Source organism: Primulina tabacum, chromosome 15, assembly GCF_025594145.1.
Source record: "Primulina tabacum isolate GXHZ01 chromosome 15, ASM2559414v2, whole genome shotgun sequence".
NCBI lineage: Eukaryota > Viridiplantae > Streptophyta > Magnoliopsida > Lamiales > Gesneriaceae > Primulina > Primulina tabacum.
Genome location: NC_134564.1, coordinates 22,471,441 through 22,484,584, shown reverse-complemented (window position 1 = coordinate 22,484,584; position 13,144 = coordinate 22,471,441). Strand labels below are relative to the sequence as shown.

Genomic DNA, 13,144 nt, shown 5'->3' with positions numbered 1-13,144 from the left:
GTTACGAGTGTTTGTTTTTGAACGCCAAGAAATTACAGTGCCTCCACGAGTAAATACATATCCAGTTTGGGAACGTGCCTTGTGTGGATCAAATAAGTATCCAGCTTCAGCATAACCAATTATACTTGGATTAGCATCTTTTGTATACAAAATTCCCATGTCTGTTGTTCCTCATAGATAACGGAATATATGTTTAATTCCGTTCCAGTGTCTTTTTGTTGGATATGTGCTAAATCTTGCCAATAAATTTACGGCAAAAGATATATCAACCCTTGTACAATTTGTAAGATACATAATGGCACCGATAGCACTTAGATATTGTACTTCTGGACCAAGAATATCTCCATCATCTTCACATGGACGGAATTGATCATTTTCTATGTTTAATGATCTAACGACCATTGGAGTACTTAAAGGATTTGATTTATCCATATTAAAACGTTTAAAGATCTTTTCTGTATAATTTGTTTAGTGAACAAATATTCCATATTCTTTTTGTTCAATTTGTAAACCCAGAAAATACTTGATTTTTCCAAGATACTTCATTTCAAATTCTTCCTTTAAGTATGACACAATTTCTTAAATTTCCTTATTCGTTCCAATGATGTTTAAATCATCAACATATACAACAATAATTACGCATCTGGACGTTGTTTTCTTAATGAAAACACAAGGGCATATTGAATTATTTACATATCTCTTTTTCATCAAGTGATCACTTAGTCGATTATACCATATTCGGCTGGATTGCTTTAACCCATATAATGATCTTTGTAATTTCACAGAATAACATTCTCTGGGTTTTGAACTTTGTGCTTCAGGCATCTTAAATCCTTCAGGGATTTTCATATATATATATTACTATCAAGTGATCCATATAAGTAAGATGTAACAACATTCATAAGACGCATTTCTAAATTTTCAGATACCACCAAGCTAATCAAATACTGAAACGTAATTGCATCCATAACGGGAGAATACGTTTCTTCATAATCAATTCCAGGCCTTTGAGAAAACCTTGTGCAACAAGTCGTGCTTTATATCTTACTATTTCATTTTTCTCATTTCGCTTTCGAATAAAAACACATTTGTATCCAAAAGGTTTTATACCTTCAGGTATAAGGACTATAGGTCGAAAAATATTACGTTTATTTAGCGAATCCAATTCAATCTAGATGACATCTTTCTATTTTATCTAATCCTGTCGATTTTTACATTCACCAAAAGATTTTGGTTCATGATCTTCATTATCATTTATGATGTCGATTGCCACATTATAAGAAAATATATCATCAATTTCTTATATATCTTTTCGGTTCCATATTTTTCCAGTATTAATATAATTGATAGAGATTTCACGATTCTCGTCAGTTTGTGGTTCTGACAGGACATTTTCATCATCATGTGTTTCTTCAGAAACATCATTCTCTATTTTGTGATCATCGTGTGTTTCTTCAGGAACATCATTCTCTATTTTATGATCATCGTGTTTCTCTATTAATTTTCTTTTTCGAGGATTTTTATCCTTAGAACCGACTGGCCTTCCACGCTTCAGGCGTTTTACGACATCATGAGTTTTTTCAATTTGTTTCTTTAGAATTTCAATTCGAGCAGAAGCATTAACAATATGTATATATGATTTAGTTACTTCTTTTGCATTTGTAAATGCATCTGGTATTTGATTTGCTATTCTTTGAAAGTGCAAAATTTGATGTACATCTTTTTCACATTATTTTATTCTTGGATCCAGATGTGACAATGATGATACATACCATGTAATTTCATGTTCGGTATGTTTCTTGTCTCCCCCTAACATTGAGAAGATTTCCTCATTAAAATGACAATCAGCAAAATGTGCTGTGAACACGTCGCCTGTCTGAGGTTCAAGATATCGAATGATTGATGGACTATCATAACCGATATAAATTCCAATCTTTCTTTGAGGTCCTATTTTCTTTCGTTGAGGTGGTGCAATAGGCACATACACCATACATCCAAAAATTCTCAGATGAGAAATGTCTGGTTCTTTACCAAATGCAAGCTGCAATGGGGAGTATTTATGATATGCACTTGGTCTGATGCGAATTAATCCAGCAGCATGTAAAATTGCATGTCCCCATATAGAAATAGGTAGATTTGTTTTCATAATCATTGGTCTAGCAATCAGTTGTAGACGTTTATTCAATGATTCAGCCAATCCATTCTGTGTATGCACATGAGCAACATGATGCTCAACAGTGATTCCCAAAGACATACAATAATCATTGAAAGTCTGGGAAGTAAATTCACCAGCATTATCAATTCTAATTTTCTTGATTGTATAATCAAGAAATTGATTCCTCAATTTTATTATTTGAGCAAATAATCTTGCAAATGCAACATTTCGAGTTGACAATAAACATACATGTGACCATCTGCTGGGAGACATCAATCAATACCATAAAGTATCTAAATGATCCAATGGTAGATGAATTGATCCACAAATATCACCCTGAATACGTTCAAGAAACATTAGTGATTCAGTTTGGATTTTGGCTAGTGATGGTCTTATAATAAGTTTTCCAAGAGAACATACTTTACATTGAAACTTATTATTCTGAAAGATCTTCTGGTCTTTCAGCGGATGACCATGTGTATTTTCTATAATTCTTCGCATCATTGTTGAACCAGGATGTCCTAATCGATCATGTCAATTGGTTAATATTGAAGAATTATCAACTATCATGTTTGATTCAATGAGACTTATATGTGTATAATACAACCCAGTAGGGAGCATTGATAGTTTTTCAATCACATATTTTTTCCTGATTTATATGTGGTAAGACACATATATTTCTCATTCCCTTCATTCATTGTTTGAGTATCATACCCATTGAAATATATATCATTAGAACTCAACAAATTTCTTTTCAAATGTGGTGAATACAAAGCATCGTTGATAAAAAAATTTGTACCATTAGGTAACAAAAATTGTGCTTTACCACAACCTTTAATCAAGTCTACAGGACCTGATATTATATTCACCATTGTTTTTGTTGGTTTTAGTTCCAAGAAATATCTTTTATCTCGGAGGATAGTGTGCGTTGTCACTAATTTGTTAAGAAAAATGTATAATCATTGCATAATCACCTTTTAATCCGTGTTGAAAGCACTACCTAACTAACTCTTTACTGCACATTTTAGTCCGTCTTGAAAGCACTATCTAACTAACTTTCTACTGCTCCTTCCCTCTTTATTTCTCTTTCCCCTTCCCAATTTGTGTTTAGTGTGCATGTGCATCTCCTTTTGGCCTTCTAGAATACACAGATTTGATAATGGGCTGAGGCCTCTCATTTTCACTCAATTCCCTTGACAGATTATAGCATTTCCTGAATTTGTTGTTGGAAAATAGCTGGTAGTGTTATCTTTTTTTTTCCCCAGAGTTTCGTGACAGTCAGACCATGAAAAATCATGAACATAGACTTCTTGAGATAAATACTCTTGAAGATCTTTTGCTGCCAGACATTCCCGCAATACACTAGCTCTGCCAGAAGGTGCAGGCTTATTATATTTGAAGTGTTCAATATAAAAGTTCGGTTTTGAAAGAACTACTGTTTATCTTCTGTTTTGGTGGTTGCAATATTCTGGCTGCAGGAAAAGCTGCAGGTTTTGAGCTGACCAATGAATACGAGACAAAGAGTTGTATAATTAGTGTAAGTGGAGCTGGCGATTCAATTTCTCTTCTAAATGGAGTTTATTTTTTCAATTAATGTGCTAATAAGGTGTGTGTTCTTATTGCATTGTCGTTACAACCACAAATTCATGAGCTGAAAATAATCTGCAAATACATTTGAAAGTATCCCAGCGATGAACTCTGTACACAAATCCTAGCACTATGCTAGTCCTAGCCTAAGCTAGTATCAATACTCTACACAAAATAAAATAACCGAATGGATATCAATTCTCCTTCCTCACATGTTTATTTATTGCCCTCTTTTTAGACTTTCTAACACTCTTGGGCTATTTAGATCTAGGCCAAGCAATAACAGGTCCATAACAATACCACCGTATTCTAAATCAGTCTTGTCCGATCTTCTACGAATCCGGCTTCCCTCCAGCCAACATCGAAGAGAATAACCTCAAAACCAAGATCGAAGAACTCTTTGTTAAATTCCTGCAACTTCGAGTAAAAATCACGAAGCTTATTCTTCCCAAAACGTGCTTCTAGGACAATAAAGCTGCTAGAGAAATCCCTCAACTCCACATTCTCTGAGTCTTGCATGGTCATTTCACAAGAATCATTACTCCACAACTTTCCTGTAATCGACTTTATTATCAAAGGATTAACTTCTCCAAGTTCTTTTTCGATCCTCTGGATAGAGCCATCAACCGTATTCACCTCTTTTTCTTCTGATAATCCATTTATACTTTGAGGAAAACGCATTTGGCATAAATTTTAAAATTCAATATATATAAATTGATTTATATTATAATATTACTTAAATTAAACATTTTTCACAAAAATAACAAACATTTTGAATAAAAATTCATTGATAGATAATGTAGCGTAAATCATAGCTAGGAAAAAAACTTTAATCATTTAAATTCTTTAGTAAGTCATCAATTCATAGTATATTAAAAAAAAATTCAAATATCTAAATCATCAAATTTTTTAACAAACTTCAAATATCTATATCATCAAATTTCTCTTCATCCTCTTCAACTATATCTTCATCATCATCTTCCAAAACAATAGTGAGTCATTAGTGCAGAAGAAATTAAAGTAAAAGTTATCATAGAGGATTATAATATCATCTAAATCATCAAATTCATTTTCATCATTCTCAACTATATCATTATTGTAATGATCATTGAAACATGAATGTAGAAGAAATTTGTAATGCCCGAGATTTAATTATGGTAATCAGATGTTGATTAATTGACAAAATTGTGATGAATGAAGGTTTTAGGAGTTCAAGTGACGAAGCCGGATGTTGGTTTATTTTAAGCCAAGATGTTGAACCGAACATCTCAAGATGTTGGGCCGAACATCTCGCACCCGAGCGGTAGAAAAGAACCGCCCGAGCGCCAATTTTACTTCTTGGACATAATGTTTGGCGCCCGAGCGGTAGAATATTACCGCCCGAGCGCCAGGAGATGTTCAGCCGAGTATCTCGACAGAAACTGTCGCGCCCGAGCGGTAAGTTTTAACCGCTCAAGCGCCGAACAAGCGCCCGGGCGGAAATTCATGACCGCCCGAGCGCGAGACATGCAGATTGAGGAGTCGCCATGTTTCTTGATTCATGCATGTGTAAATGGATGAAATTTACATTCAATTATCCGAGGAAGCTTCGGGGAAAAGGCTCCGTCTGTGATTTTCGAAATTGATTTACGAGCGAACCGTCTGTTTGATTTTGAATCCGACTTCAGTACTGTGTTCCTATCAACGCAAGCTACAATTGGACGTAAGTTTTGTTACGTTTAGATACGATTTGAAATTATGATGTTGTCAGAATTGAATAGGAATCATATATGGTGTTTCTGATACAGTAGACATCGTATAATTGAAGTCAGATTGAAGAACAGACTGTGTATGTATTTGTTATGATTTTTGGAATTGATTAATTGAGATTCGATATCAGATTTGTATTGTTATTGAAATTATGAGTTCTGGTATTGTATCTGTGATGTTGGAATTGACGGGGTTATCGAGACTGTATTATTATGCCGTCGAAACATCCGTAAATTAGATATTGATCAGATTCGGTATTGGTTGAGATTGTATTGTGGTACCCTATGTCGATTGGCACTGATCAGATTATGTTTTGATTTAAGTATTAATCAGAACAGGGTTTGAAATGAGTTATATACTGATATTGTATCTATTCGATTGTCATTACCAGATTGGGTATGGACAGAGTTGAATTCGGGACTTTGTCTTCGTCGGACCGAGAAGATAAATGTATAATTAATGTTGAGTTGGGATTGCACAACTCGAGTGAGGTTTGGCTCGAGTTTCCCTAAATCACATATTTTACTTTATTGTATTGATTTGATTGATGTACTTGTTCTCTCGATTTATAGACAGTAGGTATTAGACAAGTAATCTTGTGATAGAAGTGCCTGATAGTGGTGGGATCGCCACGGGCACATTTCACGATGTCACAAGATAGTGTATTGGCGATAGTGCCAAAGTCTGTCACCGGATGATTGGCTATCGACGTGGATAGAAATGTGGCTTTTTCTATTACTGGTGATCGGTACTGTATCGATGTGGATAGAATCGTAACTCTTCTATTACTGATGATCGATATCATATCGATGTGGATAGAATCGGAGTTTCTTCTATTACGGGTGATCGATACTATATCGATGTGGATAGAATCAGAGCTTCTTCTATTACTGGTGATCGATACCCTATCGACGTGGATAGAACTAGAGTCTTTTCTATTACTGTTGGTCGATATGGGAATGCTAACTTCTGGAAACCGGGATCCCTAGACTAGGATTGAGTCTAGTCTTAAATGTAAAGTCATGAGTGTAATTGACATTTTATTTTGAGTTACGTTGATTGTGTTCCTGAATATGGTACATGATGAATTATGTTCCTGATGATGGTACTTGTTAAGAATATGATTTATTCTTGATATGGATTTATATTCTGATTTGAATACATGTTAGACATATCTGTTATATGCTTTTATATTGTTTTATGATTGCATGTATACATGATTTATACTGAGAATGTAATTCTCAGCGGAGTTATCCGGCTGTTGTCTTGTTTGTATGTGTGCATGGCAACAGGTGGGATAGGATCAGGGTCAAGAAGAGAACGAGGCTGGACTAGATAGCGTGGAGATCCGGGCTTCGAAGCAACTTAGGATTCAGCACTGATATATATAGTTGAACCTAGTTGAATTCTTGTAGATAATACAAGATTTATATGTTCATGTTTAGTATGTAATCTGAATTGAATTACATTACGTTTCCGCTTTGTATTTAAATAAAATTTAGACCCTGTTTATATATAATTGTTTGAATTATTCCTAAAGACGATTAAGGAATGAATTAGTGTCCGGGTCCCCACAACAGGTGGTATCAGAGCATTAGGTTCCAGAATAGTAGGTTCTAGAACTATAGGTTCTTGAGATTGAGATAGAAGAGAGTGAGCGGGGTAGATTGAGTTTTCCTTCCTGCATGTGATTGCTAGCATGTGATTTACTTATAATGTGGAATTACATTGTGTATGCTAGCATGATATTATGTTTACTTCTTTTAAATACATGTTACCTGAATACCTGAGTTGATTTGGTAATATGTTTGATTTGAAATTGAATCAGAACCAATTCTTGATCAGAAGGTAAGCTGATCAGAAAAGGACTGAGATTCATTTATCTCATGTGATACTAACCCTTGTGGTAATCAGATATACCTCCTCGAAGAATTCCGGAAAGGGGTAGTACTTCGACTGATCAGATAGATGTATCAGAAACTCCGATGGAAACACAGTTGAAACAGTTTCAGTCATTTCAGCCGCCGATTCTGAGGGGTGTTGAGACGTATGAAGATTGTGAGAATTGGTTAGATGACATAGAGATACTGTTTAATTCACTTGATTATCCAAATGAACGGAGAATTAAACTGGTGCCCAATCAGTTACACGAGGTCGCTAGGAGTTGGTGGATTACAACCAAAAGAGTATTCGAACAGCGGGGTACGGTGATTACGTGGGAAGTCTTTAAAGCTGAATTTTATCGAAGATTCTTCTCAGGATCGTACCGAGAGGACAAGAGAGCAGAGTTTGAGAATTTGAGACAAGGCCAAGTGAATATTGAAGAATATGTTGCTAAATTCTCTACTCTACTGCGTTTTGTTCCTCAGATAGCTGGGAATGATGAAGCTGTAACTGAGCAGTTCATCAAAGGATTGAATTCAGAGATAGTGGCATTGATAAATATGCAGCGACCTTACCATTTTGCTGATACTTTGAATAAAGCAAAAAGAGCTGAGGCGAGTCTGATTAGACAACAAGAAAGGTTGTGTGCAATGCAGCCCCAGACACAACAATTCCCTCTCCGATTGGAGATAGTGGCAGTACGAGTGGGAAGCAAGATTTGATGAAAGCTCGAAAGAAACAGTTCAAGAAGTTAGGGAGCGGTTCATCTAGCTCCAGTGGTTCTAGCCCGAGTTATACTGGAGTTTATTGTAGAACCTGTGGAGGAAGGCATCCCACAGAACAATGCCGAGGTGTACTTGGTAGTTGTCATGTTTGTCGACAACCAGGACACATTGGTAAAGTCTGTCCACAGAGAGGTTCCCGAAGAGTTCAAGGAGCAGAATCATCTGGTGGTAGTGATCGAGGAACAAACCCAGGACACACGTGATGATATAGTGGCAGGTAATAATCTTTTATGATTATGTTGCATATGTATTGATATATACTAATGCATTCCATACGATTATCTTTGACTGAGTTGTATTGATATACGTTGTACCTGCGGGGTCTGTATTATTGTAGTATTGATCTTTGTACCGTTTGGGGAGAGAGTTTGACATCAGTGAAATTCTGTGACATACAGTATACTGCAGTAAGATAAAAATGGAATTGAGATAGACTGTGTGGTACTTGTGTTGTCTGATTATGACTGCATGATTGATATTGATATATCGAACAAGTACAGAGTTGTTGTAGATTCTTGCCAGGAGATGGTAAGATTCGGACCTGAAATGGCCGATGAACGAATGATATACGGTAAGGATTCTCGATTTTGAATTCCTTGATATCCGTATCATGTATGATTCGATGATTATCGAAAAGAATGGAGTAATTCCTTATGTATTCAGTTGATTACTGGAGTTGAGCCTATCTGGGAATGATTTGTCAGTAGCAGGAGAGTTGCTATAGTCGTTCCAAATGAAATTCCGGAGTTGTCCTATATAGGGAAAGCGATTTCAGCCTTGATTCGATATCAGGGTATGATTGATTGAATCGAACAGTTGAAATTTTATTGAATATCCTGGGAACTGAGATTGTTGTATACAGAATTGTTCAGATATGAATCTTTATTGTAACAGAGGGTATTCAGAGTCTATGATATCTGAAGATAGTATATTGACTGACTATAGCACAGTTGAGATCGTGATCTGTGGATGAGAACGATATTGAAAATGGCATAACTTCATAAATGTCAGAAATGTCAGAAATTGCGTTTTATGTGTTTAATAGATTAGTATAAATGATTGGTATTTTGAATCCGATCCGATATTGCTGTTATTCTGAATCCGTATTTGATGCCGATTGTTATGAACCGTTGAGATTATATACAGTTCAAGCCGACTCAGAGTTGATTTTGAGAATTACAGCAATTCAGAAGTTTGATCAAACTGTTCAGAACTTGATTTCGATAGTCAGAACAGTGCGTCGATTAGAATACCAGGTAGGTAATATTTTAGTTTATATAACTAGCTGATTTGTTTGTCCCAGATATTTCGAATTTGAAATGACAGGTATTGTCAGAGGCACACAGTAGTAAATTCAGTATTATTCTTGTAACAGGAAATGTGTGATAATTCGAACAGATAGTTTCGATGTAAACAAACGAAATCAGTTATGTCAGAATTTGTATTGAAATGTCTAAATCGCTGACAGATGAGGACAGGAAGATAGAAACCAGGAGATTGAATATACATATTATCGATTTCTGAATAGAAATAGGAGTACAATTCTATGGATCTGGCGATAGATTTACCGAAATCTTGCCAAGAATGTACCAGGATGTGGTTATGATTGAACGATTATTCAAATCTACATATGTTATATTGTACATGATGACGTACAGATACGACTAGACGACTGAGAGGTATGTCAGAAAAGGGGTCAAATTGTAGCCAATGCCAGAGTTAATTATATCATACCGTGATTTTGGTTGATTTTATACTTTTGGTAGAATGTATAGCATGATCTTTTTATCTATGATTTATAGATTGACGGATAGTCGGAGCGAACTATCTAGATACTGGAAGATATCCAGGAACTGTAGTGCTGGATTTTAGCACTAGTGACCTGAGATCTTGTCACTTTATGAATTATTGTACAATGATAGCTATTAGATGAATATCGAAATAGCTTTAGTCGAGGTATTGTACAGTGAGAACTGCGGATTTCCTTCGCATGGGAATGAGATTGCGGTGATACCTGAGATTGGATTTGATGGGATCAGAGATATGAAAAAGAAAATGAAACTGATTGAGAAGCAAATGAAGATAGTTCGGAAATTGATATGAACTATGTCAACGTCGGACGATGACTGTTGATATTTGAAGCCGAGATTGAGTTGAGGAACTATTGATTGGTATATACGGATGTTGTATAGCCAGTATTTGCAATTAATTTTATCAGGATGATCTTAAGTAGTATGATGATATTATACTTCTTGAATTCTTCTTCAAATTGAAATCAGGGATACGTGAAAGAATGAAAATTCAGAATGAAGACTATTCTGCTGTTGAAAGTCCAATAAAATTGGTAGAATATCGAAGAAGCTAACTGAGAGATAGAATCATATATGAGACAGCAAATTTCAGAATTGTTTCATTAGGGTAAGTTTTCTCTTGGCTTCTGTGTATCTCCTTCTTGTATCTGATTTGATATCTAATTTGACTGCCTGTGATTTTGGGGACGAAATCATATCTAAGGGGGGAGAAATGTAATGCCTGAGATTTAATTATGGTAATCAGATGTTGATTAATTGAAAAAATTGTGATGAATGAAGGTTTTAGGAGTTCAAGTGACGAAGTCGGATGTTGGTTTATTTTAAGCCAAGATGTTGAACCGAACATCTCAAGATGTTGGGCCGAACATCTCGCGCCCGAGCGGTAGAAAAGAACCGCCCGAGTGCCAATTTTACTTCTTGGACAGAATGTTTGGCGTCCGAGCGGTAGAATATTACCGCCCGAGCGCCAGGAGATGTTCAGCCGAGTATCTCGACAGAAACTGTCGCGCTCGAGCGGTAAGTTTTAACCGCTTGAGCGCCGAACAAGCGCCCGGGCGGAAATTCATGACCGCCCGAGCGCGAGACATGCAGATTGAGGAGTCGCCATGTTTCTTGATTCATGCATGTGTATATATATATATATATATATATGTAAATGGACGAAATTTACATTCAATTATCCGAGGAAGCTTTGGGGAAAAGGCTCCGTCCGTGATTTTCGAAATTGATTTACGAGCGAACCGTCTGTTTGATTTTGAATCCGACTTCAGTACTGTGTTCCTATCAACGCAGGCTACAACTGGACGTAAGTTTTGTTACGTTTAGATACGATTTGAAATTATGATGTTGTCAGAATTGAATAGGAATCATATATGAGTGTTTCTGATACAGTAGACATCGTATAATTGAAGTCAGATTGAAGAACAGACTGTGTATGTATTTGTTATGAATTTTGGAATTGATTAATTGATATTCGATATCAGATTTGTATTGTTATTGAAATTATGAGTTCTGGTATTGTATCTGTGATGTTGGAATTGACGGGGTTATCGAGACTGTATTATTATGCCGTCGAAACATCCGTAAATTGATATTGATCAGATTCGGTATTGGTTGAGATTGTATTGTGGTACCCTATGTCGATTGGCACTGATCAGATTATGTTTTGATTTAAGTATTAATCAGAACAGGTTTTGATCTGAGTTATATACTGATATTGTATCTATTCGATTGTCATTACCAGATTGGGTATGGACAGAGTTGAATTCGGGACTTCGTCTTCGTCGGGCCGAGAAGATAAAGGTATAAATTAATGTTGAGTTGGGATTGCACAACTCGAGTGAGGTTTGGCTCGAGTTTCCCTAAATCACATACTTTACCTTATTGTATTGATTTGATTGATGTACTTGTTCTCTCGATTTATAGACAACAGGTATTAGACGAGTAATCTTGTGACAGAAGTGCCTGATAGTGGTGGGATCGCCACGGGCACATTGCACGATGTCACAAGATAGTGTATTGGCGATAGTGCCAAAGTCTGTCACCGGATGATTGGCTATCGACGTGGATAGAAATGTGGCTTTTTCTATTACTGGTGATCGGTACTGTATCGACGTGGATAGAATCGTAACTCTTCTATTACTGATGATCGATATCATATCGATGTGGATAGAATCGGAGTTTCTTCTATTACTGGTGATCGATACTATATCGATGTGGATAGAATCAGAGCTTCTTCTATTACTGGTGATCGATACCCTATCGACGTGGATAGAACTGGAGTCTTTTCTATTACTGTTGGTCGATATGGGAATGCTAACTTCTGAAAACCGGGATCCCTAGACTAGGATTGAGTCTAGTCTTAAATGTGAAGTCATGAGTCTAATTGACAGTTTATTTTGAGTTACGTCGATTGTGTTCCTGAATATGGTACATGATGAATTATGTTCCTGATGATGGTACATGTTTAGAATATGATTTATTCTTGATATGGATTTATATTCTGATTTGAATACATGTTAGACATATCTGTTATATGCTTTTATATTGTTTTATGATTGCATGTATACATGATTTATACTGAGAATGTAATTCTCACCGGAGTTATCCGGCTGTTGTCTTGTTTGTATGTGTGCATGGCAACAGGTGGGATAGGATCAAGGTCAAGAAGAGAACGAGGCTGGACTAGATAGCGTGGAGATTCCGGGCTTCGAAGCAACTTAGGATTCAGCACTGATATATATAGTTGAACCTAGTTGAATTCTTGTAAATAATACAAGATTTATATGTTCATGTTTAGCATGTAATCTGAATTGAATTACATTACGTTTCCGCTTTGTATTTAAAAAAAAAAAAATTCGACCCTGTTTATATATAATTGTTTGAATTATTCCTAAAGACGATTAAGGAATGAATTAGTATTCGGGTCCCTACAAAATTAGAGTAAAAATTAGCATAGAGGATTATAATATTATCTAAATCATCAAATTTTTTTCTTCATCCACAACTATATCATCATTATAATGATCATTATAGGGGGAAGATTACTTAAAATTTGCATAGAAGACTTCTGAACTTTCTGATAAAAAAACCTTGCTTAAATGAGTGACAATAGGTCAAAATTGGTTGCGCTCGAATTAATTTTTATTACTTACAAAATATCAACCCACTTT

The 13,144-nt window shown here is 35.7% G+C and overlaps 1 long non-coding RNA gene across 3 annotated transcripts; it reads left to right on the top strand.

Moving 5' to 3' along the window:
- Positions 1–3,302: 3,302 nt before the first annotated feature.
- Positions 3,303–12,826, top strand: LOC142527913 (uncharacterized). 3 transcript variants are annotated; one of them, XR_012815559.1, is made up of 3 exons: positions 3,303–3,533; positions 3,634–3,692; positions 12,618–12,826. It is a non-coding gene; the product is annotated as an uncharacterized LOC142527913 (long non-coding RNA). The 3 variants fall into 3 exon arrangements; XR_012815558.1 differs by lacking the exon at positions 12,618–12,826 and adding an exon at positions 6,784–6,999; XR_012815560.1 differs by lacking the exon at positions 12,618–12,826 and adding an exon at positions 5,883–5,983.
- Positions 12,827–13,144: the final 318 nt, after the last annotated feature.